This window comes from Ornithorhynchus anatinus, chromosome 1 (assembly GCF_004115215.2).
Source record: "Ornithorhynchus anatinus isolate Pmale09 chromosome 1, mOrnAna1.pri.v4, whole genome shotgun sequence".
NCBI lineage: Eukaryota > Metazoa > Chordata > Mammalia > Monotremata > Ornithorhynchidae > Ornithorhynchus > Ornithorhynchus anatinus.
Window position 1 is genome coordinate 99,800,401 of NC_041728.1, and position 17,396 is coordinate 99,817,796.

The window sequence follows — 17,396 nt, forward strand, 5'->3', positions numbered from 1 at the left end:
CCATACTTGGTCCCTTTTATTCATCCCCCCGCCCACCCCGACAGCATCTACGTACGCATCTGTGATTTATTTATATTAACGTCAGCCTCCCCCTCTAGACTGTAAGCTCTTTGTGGGCTGCGAATTTATCTGGTATATTGCTATACTGGATACTCCCAAGCACTTATTGACTGTAAGCCCGTCGAAGGGCAGGGACCGTCTCTATCTGTTACCGATTTGTCCATTCCAAGCGCTTAGTACAGTGCTCTGCCCATAGTAAGTGCTCAATAAATGCTATTGAACTTATTAATAATGAGGGTATTTGCTAAACGCTCACTGCGTGCCAAGCACCGTTCTAATCTGCACACGGTAAGGGCTCAAAACGCACACTGTATTGTTTACGCACACTTCTTTAACCTCTGGTGTCGTCGGTTGTCTGTGTACTCCTGTCTTTCCCATCAGACCGAAAGCTTCTTGAAGTCAGAAACCACGTCTTGTATTTCTGCATTCTCCCAGGTACCTAGTACAGTTCTCTGCACGCCACAGTAGTCTAATCGATACTGTCGGGGATCACGGTCTTCCCCTTTTCACTTGGATCTTTACCCGGCAAACATTTGATAGTCACCCTGCCCTCAGCCCCACAGCACGTATGTACATATCCGAATGAATGCCTTTCTCTCCGTCTAGACTGAAAACCCCTTGTGGGCAGGGACCGTGTCTACCAACTCTGCTGTCTTTCACTCTTCCGAGAACTTAGTAGAGTGCTTTGCACACTGTGAGCACTCAATAAATGCCACTGATGGATGATGATGACAATGAGGAAGGCTCGCCTGGATCTACAAAAATCAATCAGTGGCATTTACTGAGTGCTTCCTGTGAGGAAGGCAATATACTAAGCACTTGGGAGAGTACGACACAGTTGGCACACATAATCCACGGTGACGGAGGAAGGTCTCGGCCAAGGCATGCAAATTGGATTAGGGCTTTGTGTTGGGCTTATTTCTAATCAACCGGTGGTACTTACTGAGCACTCCCTGCGTGCGTAGCACCGTACTAAGCATTTGGGAAAGCCCAATTCAGTAGAGTTGGTAGGCAAGACCCCTGCCCGCAAGGAGTCTACAATCTACGGGGAAGAAAGGCATTAAAATATATTACAGATACGGGAAATGATTCTTGTCTTATGCCGTCGAGTCGCCTCCGACCCATATCGACACGACGGATACATCTCCCCCAGAACGCCCCGCTCTCCGTCTGCCATCGTTCCGGTAGTGGATCCAGAGACTTTTCTCGGTCAAAATCCGGAAGTGGTTTATCGTCGCCTCCTTCCACATGGTAAACTTGAGTCTCCGCCCTCGCCGCTCTGCGTGCCGCCGCTGCCCAGCATGGGTGAGTTTTGACTTGTAGCAGGTTGCCTGCCACTCGCTAGCCACTGCCCAAGCTACAAATGGGCAGCTTGACTCACCCTCCCATAGCCAAGACTGGGTAGAGTACTGGAAATTCTCCGGGTGCGACCCTGAGAGGGGGGTCGGGAAATAGTAGAGTGTAAGAATATGTACGTAAGTGCTGAGAGACTGGGGGAGTGCTCACCCTGTAGAGAGGAGGGTGGATAGGGAAAATGAGGCCTTGGTCGGGAAAGGCCTCTTGGAGGAGATGAAATTTTTAGGAGGGTTTCCAAGGCAAGCAGCAGTCTGTCGGATATGAAGGTGGAGGGAGTTCCAGGACCAGAGGAGGACTTGGTGGCGGGATCGATGAAACTCAGGTAAAGAGAGTGGATTGGAGTTAGAGGAGCGAAGTGTAAATACTGAGCTGTAGTAGGAGGTCAGCGAGGTAAGGTAGGAGGGAACTGACCGATTGCCTTAAAGCCGAGGATCGGGAGTTTTGCTTTTACACGGAGGTGGACGGGCGACCAGTGGAGGTTTTTGAGGAGTGGGGAGAGAGGGACTAAATACTTTTTTCAGAAAAATGATCCGGGCAGCAGAATCAAGTATGGACTACAGAGGGGAGAGACAGGAGGTAGGGAGGTCAACGAGGAGGCTGATGAAGTAGTCGATGCTGAAAAATCATAAGTGCAAAATAATAATAACAATGGTATTTGTTAAGTGCTTATTATGTGCCCACCACTGTTCTAAGCACTGGTAGATGCAAGGTCATCAGGTTGTCCCACGTGGGGCTCACAGTCTTAATCCCCATTTTACAGATGAGGTCACTGAGGCACCAGTAAGTTAAATGACTTGTCCAAAATCACACAGCTGACAGGTGGCGGAGCCAGGATTAGAACCCAGGACCTCTGGCTCCCAAGCCCGGGCTCTTTCCACTAAGCCACGCTGCTTTTCAGGTGCACTTGCTTCTCAAGTGCATGTATCAGCGGGCAGCAGTCCGTATGATAACAGTGATAATAATAAGTGAGGTATTTGTTAAGTGTTACGATGTTTCGAACCCTGTTCTAGGCACTGGGGAAGATACAAATTAATCAGGTTGGACATAGGTCCTGTCCACATAGGGCTCACAGTCTAAAAAGGAAGGAGAACAGGGGTTAAATCCCCATTTGCAGATGAAGTAACTGAGGCTCCGAGAAGTTAAGTGACTTCCCCAAGGTCACACAGCGGACACGTGGCGGAACCGGGATTGGAACCCAGGTCCTCTGACTCCCAGGCCAGTGCTCTTTCCACTAGACCACGCTGCTTCTCACGCTGCTAGACGCAGAGAGGGAAGGGTGGATTCCAGAGCCGTCGCGAAGGTCGAAACGACGGAAAGGGGTCCAGATGAAATGTGTGGTTCAGTAGTAACTGGGGAAGCCATTACCTCAGTAAAACAAAGGCCGTTAGGAAGCAGTGTGACCTAGTGGAGAGCCCACAGTCAGAAGGATCTGGGTTCTAAACCCAGCTCCGTCACTTTTTTGCTGTGTGACCTTGGGCAAGTCACTTCACTTCTCTGCCTGGCATAGTGGAAAGAGCACGGGAGTCAGAGGACGTGGGTTCTAATCCCCGCTCCGCCACTTGTCTGCTGCGTGATCTTGAGCAATACACTTCACTTCTCCGTGCCTCGTCTGTAAAATGGGGATGAAGACTGTGAGCCCCACGTGGGACAACCTGATTACCTTGTATCTACCCCAGAGGTTAGAACAGTGCCTGGCACATAGTGAGCGCTTAACAAATAACATAGTATTACTATTATTCTCTATGCCTCAGTTCCCCCATCTGTAAAATGGGTATTAAGACCGTGAGCCCCACAGGGGGCAGGGACTGTGTCCAACCTGCCTGGCTTATATCCACCCCAGTGCCTAGTTGAGTGCCTGGCACATAATAAATGCCTCAAAAATGCCACTAAAAAAAGTTTTAGGATTCAAAGGCAGCAGGTACCGAGTTAGTGCTACCAAGGTTCATCAAACGGCATAAGCAGAGAAGCAGCGTGGCTCAGTGGAAAGAGCCTGGGCTTCGGAGTCAGAGGTCATGAGTTCGACTCCCGGCTCGGCCACTTGTCAGCTGTGTGACCGTGGGCAAGTCACTTCAGTTCTCTGGGCCTCAGTTCCCTCATCTGTAAAATGGGGATTAAAAGTGTGTGAGCCCCACGTGGGACAACCTGATTCCCCTGTATCTCCCCCAGTGCTTAGAACAGTGCTCGGCACCTAGTAAGCGCTTAACAAATACCAACATTATTATTATTATAACCACGTGATCAGCGGAGATGACTTTTCATTTCGACTGTGGGGACGTAAAGAGGTGGAGGATTTTAGAGGGGAATGAGGACTGAGACGGGGCAGACCGCCAACTCATTACGGGCAGGGAATGTGTCCGTTACGTAGTTGTTTGCCCTCTCCCAAGCACTTAGTACAGTGCCTTGGACACAGTAAGCGCGTACGATTGATTGACCCAAGGGATGACAGGTCAGAAAACCGCTACGGGGGGTTTTCTCAGCCGTGACTGGAAACTCGCAGGTCTTTTCAGAGAGCTGGAGGGAACAAATCTGGGAGCCCAGCTCAGGAAACCAAAGGGGGCAATCACTCCCGGTGCCCCGAGGGGTTGGACTTCTTGCACCAAGCTACTCTGGCCAACCTGGCAAGTGGGCAAATGAGGAGATTTCATTCAGCATTCGCAAGCGGGGAAAGCATATGGCCGGGCTTTTCTATTTTCCCTGGCTGGACTCCAAACAGCAGGGAGATGGTTGCTGTGGAGATAGGATACCGGGTGGCGAGGAGGAGGGCTGACCCATCGCCTGATCCAGGCTCGGTGCAAAACGAGCTAAAGCGTCAGTCCCTGCTTTCAGTGGGTTGACGGTTCCAGGTATTCGATCAGTCAATCAATCAATGCTATTTATTGAGCGCTTACTGTTTGCCACACAAGTACAACACAACAATTGCCACCAAAATACAAATCGTCACCTCTACGGTGTTTCCAGCGACAGTGTCTGGATCTGAAAGCTGGACAGTGAAAAAAACAGGACAGAAAGAACATCGATTCTTTGGAAGAGTGGCGTTGGAGAAGGCTTTGGCGAATACCACGGACTGCCTCAAAAACAAACCAATGGATTTGAGAGCAAATTAAACCAAAGTGGTCTTTGGAAGGCCAAATGACTCGACTTAGATTAGCATATTCTGGACACATCATCAGGAGGACTGATTCTCCGGAGAAGAGACGAATGCTAGGAAAAGTCCAGGGAAAACGCGGAAGAGGCAACCGGCAGCTAGATGGATGGAGACCATAACAGCGATAGCGGAAGAACCGTTAGAAAGGTTGCAGATTACAGCAGAGGACAGGACTTTCTGGAGAGGGTATATCCATGGAGTCGCTATGAACAGGGAAGGACTCGACGATACTTGATGATACTGTTTGGAGAGCACTGTGCTAAGTGCTTGGGAGAGATTAATGCAGAGTTGGTAGCCACGCTTGCTGCCCACAAGGAGCTTATAATAAATACTATTGGTATTTGTTAAGCGCTTACTATGTGCAGAGCACTGTTCTAAGCGCTGGGGTAGACACAAGGGAATCAGGTTGTCCCACGTGGGGCTCACAGTCTTCATCCCCATTTTACAGATGAGGTCACTGAGGCCCAGAGGAAGTGAAGTGACTTGCCCACAGTCACGCAGCTGACAAGTGGCAGAGCTGAGATTCGAACCCATGACCTCTCTCTTTCCACTGAGCCTCACTGCTTCTCTACAGTCCAGAGGGGGAGACGAGTATTCTTTTGAATAAAGAAATTAGAAGTTCCTCCACTAAACTCTGCATTTGATTTGGAAGCGGCTTTTGCACTGTTTATCGTCAAGTTCTCCACTTCCTAAGGTGATTCTGAGCTTAATTGGGTTGTTCCCCTGTAGATGTGAACTCCTTGCGGGCAGGGATCGTGCCTAAATCATACTTTCCAAAGGGCTTAGTAGAGTATTCTGCACACAGAAAGCACTCGACTAATATCACTGATTATTTCTCCATTTTTTTTTCAGGACTTCGATTCATTTCACAGTTTGTCACTGGGGAAAACGATAAACTTGGAAGGAGGTGAGAAGGTGAGAAGCAGGGTGGTCTGGTGGATAGACCACAGGCCTGAGAGTCAGAAGGAACTGAGTTCTAATCCCGGCTCTGCCACCTGTCTGCTGTGTGACCCGGGGCAAGTCACTTCACTTCTCTGGGCCTCAGTTACCCCATCTGTAAAATGGGGATTAAGACTATAAGCCCCAAGGGGGACGGGAACTGGGTCCAACAAGACTTCCTTGTCCCAGACAAAGGTAAAAAATCAGGAAAATGCCTTTTGAAACATCCCACTCTGTTCACTTGGAGCTGTGCTGTAGTTTTAAGCAAATCTTTCAAACCTTCCCCTGCATCAGCTTCTCCAGTGATAGAATAAGATCACAATATGTAGTGAGGATTTAATGAGATTATAGGTAAAGGGCTTTGATCTCTTGGGAGAAAGGTGCTAAATCATCAACAGCACCGTCTGCATTAAGCACTCACTCGGGCAAGGCTGAATCCCTGGTCTCCTTGTTAATTAAATATCATTAACTTAATTCTTTGGACGAAGGACCTATCAAAGCAGAAGGCTCTGGTGAGTCTGGTGTTCGGAAGCTAGTGCCGCCTTAATAATAATAACTGTGGCATTTGTTAAGCACTTACGAGGTGCCAAGCCTGGTAGCAAGGTCATACCTGGAGAGTTTCCAGTCCTCTACCAGTCTCAACCACGGGATGGAGAGTCAAGCAGAGGCCCGTCCATTCCATTCCTAGCTCGGCCGGTGGCTAGCGGGTGGAAGGCCATCGGCTACAAGTCAAAACTCCCCTGTGCCGGGCAGCCGCGGCACGGGAGAGAGTCGAGGGCGGAGACTCGAGTCGACCGCGCGGAAGACGAGAATGGTAAACCGCTTCTGTATTTCGACCAGGAAAACTCTCCGGATCAGAACGACTGCAGATGGAGGTGGGGCCTTCTGGGAGAGATGTGTCCACGGCGCCGCTCAGCCCGTGACAAGAATTCTTTAGCTACCACTACAGACTTAAGCCAAAACGGCTAATTCCCTTAAATCAATGGTATTTACTGAGCGCTTACTGTGTGCGGAGCACCGTACGAAACTCTCGGGAGAGTACAACCCAGCGGATTCGGTGGACCCCGATCCCTGTCCATTTCACACCTACACGAAACACTAAGGATGTTCCTCTGCTCTTGGAGTGAGCAGAAGTGATTCCAAGACAAACTGGGAGGGAAGGGATGCAAGCAATGGAGAAGTGAGCGATGTGGGGCAAATACCAAATGATTAACACTGTTTATAATCCACCATCTCTACTCTGCCGCATATATAAACTACAGCGTATAATCTACGGCGAGTAGAATCCGCCAAGCAAATAAACCCTTAATGCATATGGTCGAAATCCCGTTGAAGCTTGACATTTCCAATTTCTGTTTTAAAGATGAGCCGCTTCAGGCAAGCACGCGCTTCGCTTCTAATTCCTCAAGTTTGAAGTCGCGCATTTTGATGCAGAAATTTAACGCCTCAGAAGGAAAGGGGCAAATAATTGTCAATGTCCACGAAAAACGTGCGGTCTGCAGACACCAAAATCAACCGCCTTCACGTATTTGAAGTTGAAAGCCAACCCTTTACTATCCAGACGTTATTTTTCAGGCTGACGCTTAGGAGCGTTGCTTCCGAATGATGAGAAACGGCTCCCGGGATAGTCGAGGTCGTTTACAAGGCCTGTGGAAACGCGTTCAGGACTGCGAGCTCTGGAAAGGTAGCTTGTAAATGTGGTTCTGGGAGATCACGATTGTATCTACGCATTCCACAGATAAACTCTGTCACGAATACATCACTTCACCAAGTTACTTCACCTCTGCTCCTCCTCAGCAACAACTCTGTCAGAAAATGCCAGACAGCTCTTTTGCGGCAGCCCCTGCCCCATAAACAAGGTGTGGCCAAAACTATTTCTCGAATTTGGATACTCTTAAATTCCCGACTCCCCGCCCCGTGACCCACTGATCGGGTCCGTGGCCTATCCCATGACCACTGATTGACATCTGAGAAACAGCATGGCGCTGTGGCTGCAGCCCGGACCTGAAAGTCAGAAGGTCATGGGTTCTAATCCCGGCACCGCCACCTACCTGCTCTGTGACTTTGGGCAAGTCACTTTACTTCTCTGTGCCTCAGTTCCCTCATCTGTAAAATGGGGATGGAGAAGGTGAGCCCCACCTGGGAAGGGGACTGTGTCCACCCCGATTTGCTTATATAATAATAATAATAATGTTGGTATTTGTTAAGCGCTTACTATGTGCAGTGCACTGTTCGAAACGCTGGGGTAGATACAGGGTGATCAGGTTGTCCCACGTGGGGCTCACAGTCTTCATCCCCATTTTACAGATGAGGTAACTGAGGCCCAGAGAAGTGAAGTGACTCGCCCACAGTCACACAGTTGACAAGTGGCAGAGCCGGGAGTCAAACCCATGACCTCTGACTCCAAAGCCCGGGCTCTTCCCAGCTTCCCACGCTGCTTATATCCACCCCGGCGCTTAGTAAGTGCTTAACAAATACCATTATTATTATTATTATTATCTTCCTAAGGACGCAGCCCTTCTCTCAAGTCCTCAGGGCTCGTGTGCCAGACTTTTAGACAAGAATCCTGACAGAATCCCCTCCTCCTCCTCCTTCTGGACCACTGTCTGGGGAGCTCAGCTGCCCCCCTTTCTTAGCCCCTTGTTTCCGCAGGATCTGGGGAACCCTGCTCCCTCTCGGTGGGAGAATGGGGTCCCCGGGGAATTGAAGCACCGTGGAGGCCCCGAGCTTTCCTGGTCTGCTCTTCCCGAAGGAAAATCCCCTTTCCCTCGCAGATGACGGGCCCAATTTCTGAAAAAAAGACACCCTATGAGGCTTCTTTCCTTTGCCCAGACATTCAACTGGTGACGGTAGGGGCTGGTGATGGTAGGGGTCAGCTGGGATGACCCCCCTCCCAGAAAATAAACCCAATAAAAAGGGGAGGAGAGTTGAGAGGGTCACTACCCAGCCGAAGAGTTTAGTCCAATGCTAAGCGCTTAATACGGTGCTCTGCACACAGTAAGCGCTTAATAAGTACAACTGAATGAATGTGCTTTTTGTACACCTGCAACATTATCTGACATGATGTACTCACGCGTCGGCTGTAACGCTGCTTCCGCTTAATCGGACAGTGGGACTTACTGAAGCTCGCTGTGGGCGGGGAGCGTGTCTCCTGCGTCGGATTCTCCCAAGCGCTTAGTACAGTGCTCCGCACACAGTAAGCGCTTAATAAATACGCCTGAATGAATGTGCTTTCCTTACACCTGCACCATTATCTGACATGATGTACTCACGCGTCGGCTGTAACGCTGCTTCCGCTTAATCGGACAGTGGGACTTACTGAAGCTCGCTGTCGGCGGGGAGCGTGTCTCCTGCGTCGGATTCTCCCAAGCGCTTAGTACAGTGCTCCGCACACAGTAAGCGCTCCATAAATGCCAGTGACTGATTACGGAATACACATCTGTAGTCCATTTTAATGTATCGCTCCCCCTCTAGAGTGAAAGTTCCTTGTGGGCAGGGGAGGTGTCCGTTGCACTGTACTCTCCCAAGGACTTAGGAAAGCGCCCTGCACATAGTAAGCGCTCAATAAATTCCACTGGCTGACCGATGGAGTGAACGGACAGCACTGATAAGTTCTGGTTCCTGGCCACTTTGATTTTGAGACGTTAGAGGCAAGTCCATGACCTTTCAGCAATCCCCTTCTGTGTAATTTGGGGAATTTAAGTAGACTGGGGAGGTTCCAACAGCTGACGCTCGGAATTTAAGAAGCACTCCTCTGCCAGGTTTTATGCTTCACCCACTTTTTTTTTTTTTTTTTAATAGTATTTGTTAAGCACTCACTCCGTGCCGGGGACCGTGCTAAACACTTGGGGAAGACACAGAATTAGACACAGTCCCTCACCTGGGGCTCACGGTCTTAATCCTCATTTTACAGATGTGGGAACTGAGGCACGGAAAAGCCAACTGACCTCCCTAAGAGACAAGTGGCACAGCCCGGATTAGAACCTGGATTTCTGACTCCCGGGCCCGTGCTCTAACCATAAGGCCATGCCGCATCTCTTTTTTTACACTGAGAGTGCCCCGACGGCTAGGATGGCCGACCGCCAACAGGTGAAATCCCGACGGTGGTCTATTCCCGTTTCTGTGAACTTTTACTCCCTCTTCGGTTTGCCATTCGGCACGCTTCCTTTTCGACCACAGCGCTCCTTGGGTTCACGTTCCGTCCCTGGAAGCTCGCGGAAACCCAATCCCATCCCGTCCGCTCCCTCGGCTTGGAGTTCCCTGACAGCTGCTGATTCGTTCCTGGCCAGGCTTCGGGACCGCAACTCTGTACTGTAATTTGTTTTTTTTTTTGGTATCTGTTAAGCGCTTACTATGTGCAGAGCACTGTTCTAGGCGCTGGGGGAGATACAGGGTCATCAGGTCGTCCCACGTGAGGCTCCCAGTTAATCCCCATTTTACAGATGAGGTCACTGAGGCACAGAGAAGTGAAGTGACTCGCCCACAGTCACACAGCTGACAAGTGGCAGAGCCGGGAGTCGAACCCATGACCTCTGACTCCCAAGCCCGGGCTCTTTCCACTGAGCCACACCGCTTCCCTCAACTTGGCTCACTTCCCTCAACTTCCCACAGTTTGGCTCGTTGTGGGCCGGGAACATATTTCACAGGCTCTGTTGTATATAATAATAATAATAATGATGATGATGATGGTATTTGTTAAGCACTTACTATGTGCCAAGCGCTGTACTAAGCGCTGGGGTAGATGCGAGGTAATGAGGTTGTCCCACGTGGGGCTCCCCATTTTCCAGATGAGGCAACTGAGGCACAGAGAAGTAAAGTGACTTGCCCAGGGTCACACAGCTGACAAGTGGCAGAGCCGGGATTAGAACCCACGTCCTCTGACTCCCAAGCCCGCGCTCCTTCCACTAAGCCACGCTGCTTCCCCCGGGGACATTAGTGAGCATCTAACGAGCCGTGACTACCTCTAAACCTAGTTCTTCACTCACGGAGTGTCCCTCTGCCCGCTATGACTGACGCCGATGACGAAAAGGAGACTGGAAGGAGCTCGAGAGACCCAACCCAGCCACGCCGAGCTCTGACACGTTAATGTCGAGGAGATTTCAGGAGGGTGGCGAGGCTGAAATACGGAGGAAAATCAGCAGTCCTCTCAAGAGTAGAAAGGTAAGCAGAAACGGTCTCCCCTTTGGGTGAACGGGCTACACGCTCGCTTGTTATCACTAATACGATATTCCCGTGACCGGATACGAAAAAGGCATCCGCGATTGAAGCAACGATGCCTGTATTACCAGAGAAGCAGCGTGGCTCAGTGGAAAGAACCCGGGCTTGGGAGTCAGAGGTCATGGGTTCAAATCCCGGCTCGGCCGCTTGTCAGCCGTATGACTTTGGGCAAGTCACTTCACTTCTCTGGGCCTCAGTTACCTCATCTGTAAAATGGGGATGAAGACTGTGCACCCCACGTGGGACAACCTGATCACCTTGTATCCTCTCCAGTGCTTAGAAGAGTGCTTTGCACCTAGTAAGCGCTTAACGAATGCCATCATTATCATTATTATTATCCGATGAGAGAGCTGAAGGGCAGATGGGTGGCACCCACTGCAGGATCGAGCATCGTTTCATCCATTCCAAACTTCCACACGGATAAAAATCGACGAATGCCAAAGCCACGTCCAAACTACCCTCAAAGATGAACGTCACACTCCCGGAGAATGAACATGGCTACGAGAAACATGTAGCAGGCTACTCTCTGAATGTTGGCCACGCTAAAGGGACAACGTCTTGTCTTACGCCGTCGAGTCGTCTCCGACCCGTAGCGACACCACGGACGCATCTCTCCCAGAACGCCCCGCTCTCCGTCGGCAATCGTTCCGGTAGTGGATCCACAGAGTTTTCTCGGTAAAAATCCGGAAGTGGTTTACCACTGCCGCCTTCCGCGCAGTCAACTCGAGTCTCCGCCCTCGACTCTCTCCCGTGCCGCGGCTGCCCGGCAAGGGTGAGTTTTGACTTATAGCAGATTGCTTTCCACTCGCTAGCCACTGGCCAAGCTAGGAATGGAATGGGCAGGTCTCCCTCCCATAGCCGAGACTGGCAGAATGCTGGAAGCTCTCCAGGTGCGACCCCGAGAGGAGAAAGGGACACTACTCAAACATCGGTAACCTGGGCTGGCAAGAGGAGAGGAAAGGGACAAGAGGGAAAAATTGGAGGTGCTTTTCCCCACACGATGGCTAGCATTTGGTTGACTGGAAATCAATGAAAAGACAAATATCACCTTTCGGAGTGGTAATAATGACAGCAAGCTCCTATGAGGCAGGCACCGTACTAAGATGGATACAAACAAATCAGGTTGGACACAGTCCCTGTCCCACATGGGGTTCACGGTCTTAACCTCCATGTTACAGATGAGGGAACTGAGGCCGAGCGAAGAGAAGCGACTTGCCCGAGGTCACCCAGCAGACAAGTGGAGGAGCTGGGATTAGAACCCAGGTCCCTCTGACTCCCAAGCCCGTGTTCTATCCACTAGGCCACGCTGTACGGCGGTTGTTCAAAGCAGGCCTAGCTATGTCCCTATTCTTCCATACCTCAAATTGATAGCAAGTGAATAACGAGGCAGACCCACGGGGCCATTTTGATCGTTCTCCCTTCCCGCCAGCAGGCCTGGGGGAAACCATGTGACTGGATTTGCCAGCATTGGTGACGTAACAATACTAATAATAATGACGGCATTTGTTAAGCGCTTCCTATGTGCCAGGCACCGTATTAAGCACTGGGGTGGATACAAGCAAATCGGGTTGGATACAGTCCCCGTCCCACGTGGGGCTCACAGTCTCCATCCCCATTTTACAGATGAGGAAATCGAGGCGGAGAGAAGTGAAGTGACTTGCCAAAGTCCCAAAGCAGACAACTGGCAGAGCCGGGATTAGAACCCATGACCTTCTGACTCCCAGGCCCTTGGTCAATCCACTACGCCATGATTTCTTGCAGCCCAGAGGAATGTACGTGGGGGCCTCGAGAGCCGGGGCCCATCTTCCAATATTTACATTCCACAGATGATTCCAGTCCCAAAGACCAGGCCGCGCTCTCTCCCGAAAATAAAACCTGGTTTGTTTTTTCTACTTCTAGGTCCAGGGGCTCCAGAGACACGAATTGGGGACCTCGGCTGACAATATTTGCTGTAACGACCTCTGAAAACCAAACCAACGTGTGAAATGAGCTCCTGGGGTATCCTCCTTTTTCAAATCAAAGACTCCTCGAATATTCATGAAGGGAGCCAGGTAGGCAGCTCTGTTCTGTAACGTCACCTTTCCGTCCTCCCCACATGGCAGAACCCGTGCACGCCGCCTCCCGGATTCACCTCTACCGTCTCTTTTCAAACGACTGCTTTTCCTCTAGACGATAAGCTCGTTGTGGGCAGGGAACCTGTCTAATACTGTACGTTCCCAAGAACGTAGTACAGTGTTCGAATCCCCCATCTGCCATTTGTCAGCTGTGTGACTGTGGGCAAGTCACCTAACCTCTCTGTGCCTCAGTGACCTCATCTGTAAAATGGGGATTAAGACTGTGAGCCCCACGTGGGACAACCTGATTCCCCTGGATCTCCCCCACGCTTAGAACAGTGCTCTGCACATAGTACGCGCTTAACAAATACCAACATTATTATTATTATTATTTGCCTCCCTGCTTGTGGTCCCTTTTTAGTTCACTCAACAACAGCTGTCTGGGTGTCCTGCTGCCGGACAGTCTAGTTTGAAGAGTGCAGACCGGGGAGTTAAGAGGACCTGGGTTCTAAACCTGGATCAGCCACTTGTCTGTTGTGTGACTTTGGGCAAGTCACTTCACTTCTCTGGGCCTCAGTTACCTCATCTGTAAAAGGGGGATTAAGTCTCTGAGCCCCATGTGGGACAGGGACTGTGTCCAACCTGATTACCTTGTTTCTAACCCAGCGCTTAGCACAGCTCCTGGCCCGCAGTAAGCGCTCAACAACTCCCATTATGATGATGATGATGATTATCATTATTATTCTCCTCACAAGTCCTGCTCCGTGAAGTTACATTGCTGGGGGCATTTTGTCTCAACACCGAGAAGCTAACGGCTTTTCAAGACTTCACCGTTGGTTATCCTTGTCTTGCTGATTTCTCTGCCCCGACTGTATGAAGCCAAGCTGCCAAAATCCCAAAGAAAGAGAAAGAATGGATAATAAAAGGACCACCGCCGGCCTCTTGCAGCAAGTCTATAAATGCCGTTTCAAAAAAAACCCATCAACCACAGACCCCGGATGAACCATCTTATTAACGCTCTGCAACCAAGTGTAGATTGTGTCGGCCGTTCTGTCCCGCGTGACGACCGGAGTGGGAGAGGAGAATCCATTTCTAGTTCAGCTCAAATCTCAAATCGGCTCTCCGAAAGGCTCGGGCTTAGGGAAGGAAGGCGTGTTACAACGGTAAAAAGTGGGGGCGTAGAATCAGCCGATCAATCCACGGTGTTTTTTGAGCTCTGACTATACGCACAGCACTGTACTAAGCGCTTGGGAGGGTACAATCCGACAGAATTAGTCAGTCGTGTTTATTGAGCGCTCACTGTGTGGAGAACACTGTGTTAAGCATTTGCGAGAGCGCACATCCCCTGCTCACCAGGAGCTTACAGTGTAAAGGGAAAAACATGAAATTCTTTACATGTAATATTCTGTAAATTAAATGTCACTAATAATAATAATAATAGTATTTGGTAAGCGATTACTAGTACCAAGTGCTGGGGGAAATACAAGGTAATCCTGTTGTTCATTCATTCAATAGTATTTATTGAGCGCTCACTGTGTGCAGAACGCTGTATTAAGCGTTTGGGAGAGTGCACATCCCCTGCTCACCAGGAGCTTACAGTCTAGAGGGAAAAACATGAAATTCATTACATGTAATATTCCGTCAATTAAATGTCACTAATAATAATAAAAATAGTATTTGGTAAGCGATTACTAGTGCCAAGTGCTGGGGGAAATACAAGGTAATCCTGTTGTTCATTCATTCAATAGTATTTATTGAGCGCTGACTGTGTGCAGAGCACTGGACTAAGCGCTTGGAATGGACAATTCGGCAACAGATAGAGACCAATCCCTGCCCACTGACGGGCTTACAGTCTAATCGGGGGAGACAGAGTTGTCCCAGATGAGGCTCACAATCTTAATCCCCATTTTCCAGATGAGGTAACTGAGGCCCAGAGAAGCGACTTGCCCAAGGTCACACAGCAGACCGGTGACGGAGCCGGGATTAGAATCCACGACCTGATGACTCCCAGGCCCGGGCCCTATCCAGTAGGCCACGCTGCCGAAACTAGACTGGTGTCCATTGGTCAGACTGAATAATAGCCCTGAGGATGGTCTTACGTTCTCAGGATTGACCGGAGGAGGAAGTGGAAGAAGCAACAAAAAGGCTGACATACCCTGTGGTCCGAGGGAATGTAATGTTGTCATGAGACAGAAATGTTTTATTCCTCACACGAATAACTTCAACGGCAAATACAGTTCAAGTGATAAAAGTGCCAAGAAAGAAAGGAAAGGTCAAGACGGAGATCCTCAAAACAATGTCAGGAACGCCAGGCACGAAGGGCCAAGGAAAAAGTAACAGGGAACGCGGGACGCTTCGCAAAGACATTTCGGGAGAGGTCAAAGAGAAATTGAGAATTACGGCGCAGATGGAGAGCTTGAAGACACTCAGAGGGGATGAAAAATCGAATCGAGCTACTACCAGATCCGTAGGGATGAAATAAAATTTTACAACGATCTTTGTTTATCTAGAATCCCAGAAAGTTGCCTTCTCTCCGCCGCGAGTCTCAAACGAGTTCCAAATGTTATTTGGGAAAAACTGAATTTGCTCCTCACACGATGCAGAAACTGCCCAGCAGTATGGCCGGCGTGTCTCGGAGCGGAATGCTACGAAATCAGGAAGGGTTTGGACAGGCCAGATATAAAATTGCCACAACACCAGGATGGACGAATGCTCATCGTCATCGTCAACGGTATTTATTGAGCGCCTACTGTTTGCAGAGCACCGTATGAAACACTTGGGATAATAATAATAGTAATAATGTTGGTATTTGTTAAGCGCTTACTATGTGCAGAGCACTGTTCTAAGCTCTAGGGTAAATACAGCGTAATCAAGTTGGTCCACGTGGGGCTCACAGTCTTCATCCCCATTTTACAGATGAGGTAACTGAGGCCCAGAGAAGTGAAGTGACTTGCCCACCGTCACACAGCTGATGAGCGGCAGAGCCGGCATGCGAACCCATGACCTCTGACTCCCAAGCCCGGGCTCTTTCCGCTGAGCCACGCTGCTTCCCATAAGAGAGTCGGGAGAGTACAACACGACAGAGTCGGCAGACACAGCCCCACCCCGCAACGAGTCGTCGAAGCTTGAGGGTGGGAGGTTCGAAATAAGTCGAAGGAAACAGTTCCTTACCCAGCGGGTGGAAAACACCATGGACTTCCTTGTCGCAGAAGTTGTGCAGTCCAAACCGTCAGGAGGTTTAAGAAAGGTTTGGAAGGATAACCGTAATCGAGGCCAGGACATTCTTAGGAAGCCCGGCACATAGAGAGTCCATCCAGTCATTCAATAGTATTTATTGAGCGCTTACTCTGTGCAGAGCACTGGACTAAGCGCTTGGAATGTACAGTTCGGCAACAGACCAGAAGCTCCTCACCATCGGATTTAAAGCATGCCAGCGGCCCCCTCCTGTGTCGCCTCACTTTCATTCATTCATTCAATAGTATTTATTGAGCGCTTACTCTGTGCAGAGCACTGGACTAAGCGCTTGGAATGGACAAATCGGTAACGGATAGAGACGGTCCCTGCCCTCTGACGGGCTTACAGTCTCCTAAGCCGGCCCAGCCCGCACACTCCACTCCTCTAGCGCCAGCTTACTCACCGTGCCCCGATCCCGTCTACCGGGCCTCCGACCCCTTTCCCACGTCCTCCCCCTAGACTGGAACTCCCTCCCCGTCCGTCTACACCACCTCACTCTCCACCTTCAAAGCACTATTAATGTCACTTCTCCTCCAAGACGCCTTCCCCGATTAAGCCCCCTTTTCCCCAGCTTGCTCTCCCTTCTGCGTCACCCGTGCCCTTGGATCTGTGACCTGTAAGTACTTGATAATAATGTCGGTATTCGTTAAGCGCTTACTAGGTGCCGAGCACTGTTCTAAGCGCTGGGGTCCATACGGGGTCATCAGGTTGTCCCACGTGGGGCTCACAGTCTTCATCTCCGTTTTCCAGATGAGGTCACAGTGGTCCAGAGAAGTGAAGTGACTTGCCCACAGTCACACAGCTGGGATTAGAACCCATGACCTCTGACTCCCAAGCCCGGGCTCTTTCCATCGAGCTACGCTGCTTCTCTTTCACCCCACCCTCAATCCACATCGTCTGTGTACGTCTCTATATTTATTTTAAGTTTTTTGTTTATACTAACGTCTCTCTCCCCCGTCTAGACTTTCAGCTCACTGTGGGCGGGGAACATGTCTACGGACACTGTTCCGTTGTAAGTTTCCAAGCGCTGAGTGAAACGCTCTGCACATAGTAAGTGCTCAAAAAATGTCATCGATGATGATGACGATGACGGTGAGATACAGCCAGCTCCGTGGTAGAGAAGCAGTGAGGGCTAGTGGATAGAGCACGGGCCTGGGAGTCCGAAGGACCTGGGTTTTAATCCCGGCTCCACCACGTGTCTGCTGCGTGACCCTGGGCGAGTCACTCTGTGTCTCTAAGACTCAGTTACCTCATCTGTAAATTGAGGATTAAGACCGTGAGCCCCATGTGGGACAGGGACTGTGTCCAACCTGATTCGCTTGTATCTCCCCTAGCGCTCGATACAGTGCCGGGAACACAGTAAGCACCTAGCAAATACCACAGTTATTCAT

General features: G+C 50.1%; 1 protein-coding gene and 1 long non-coding RNA gene across 2 annotated transcripts in view; one reads left to right on the plus strand and one right to left on the minus strand.

Moving 5' to 3' along the window:
• Nucleotides 1–17,396, minus strand: part of DTD1 (D-aminoacyl-tRNA deacylase 1) — a 121,902-nt gene that overhangs the window by 75,704 nt on the left and 28,802 nt on the right. The window lies entirely within an intron of this gene.
• LOC114815181 lies at nt 12,387–15,276 on the plus strand. Its single transcript, XR_003762961.1, has 3 exons — nt 12,387–12,489; nt 12,617–12,768; nt 14,879–15,276. It is a non-coding gene; the product is annotated as an uncharacterized LOC114815181 (long non-coding RNA).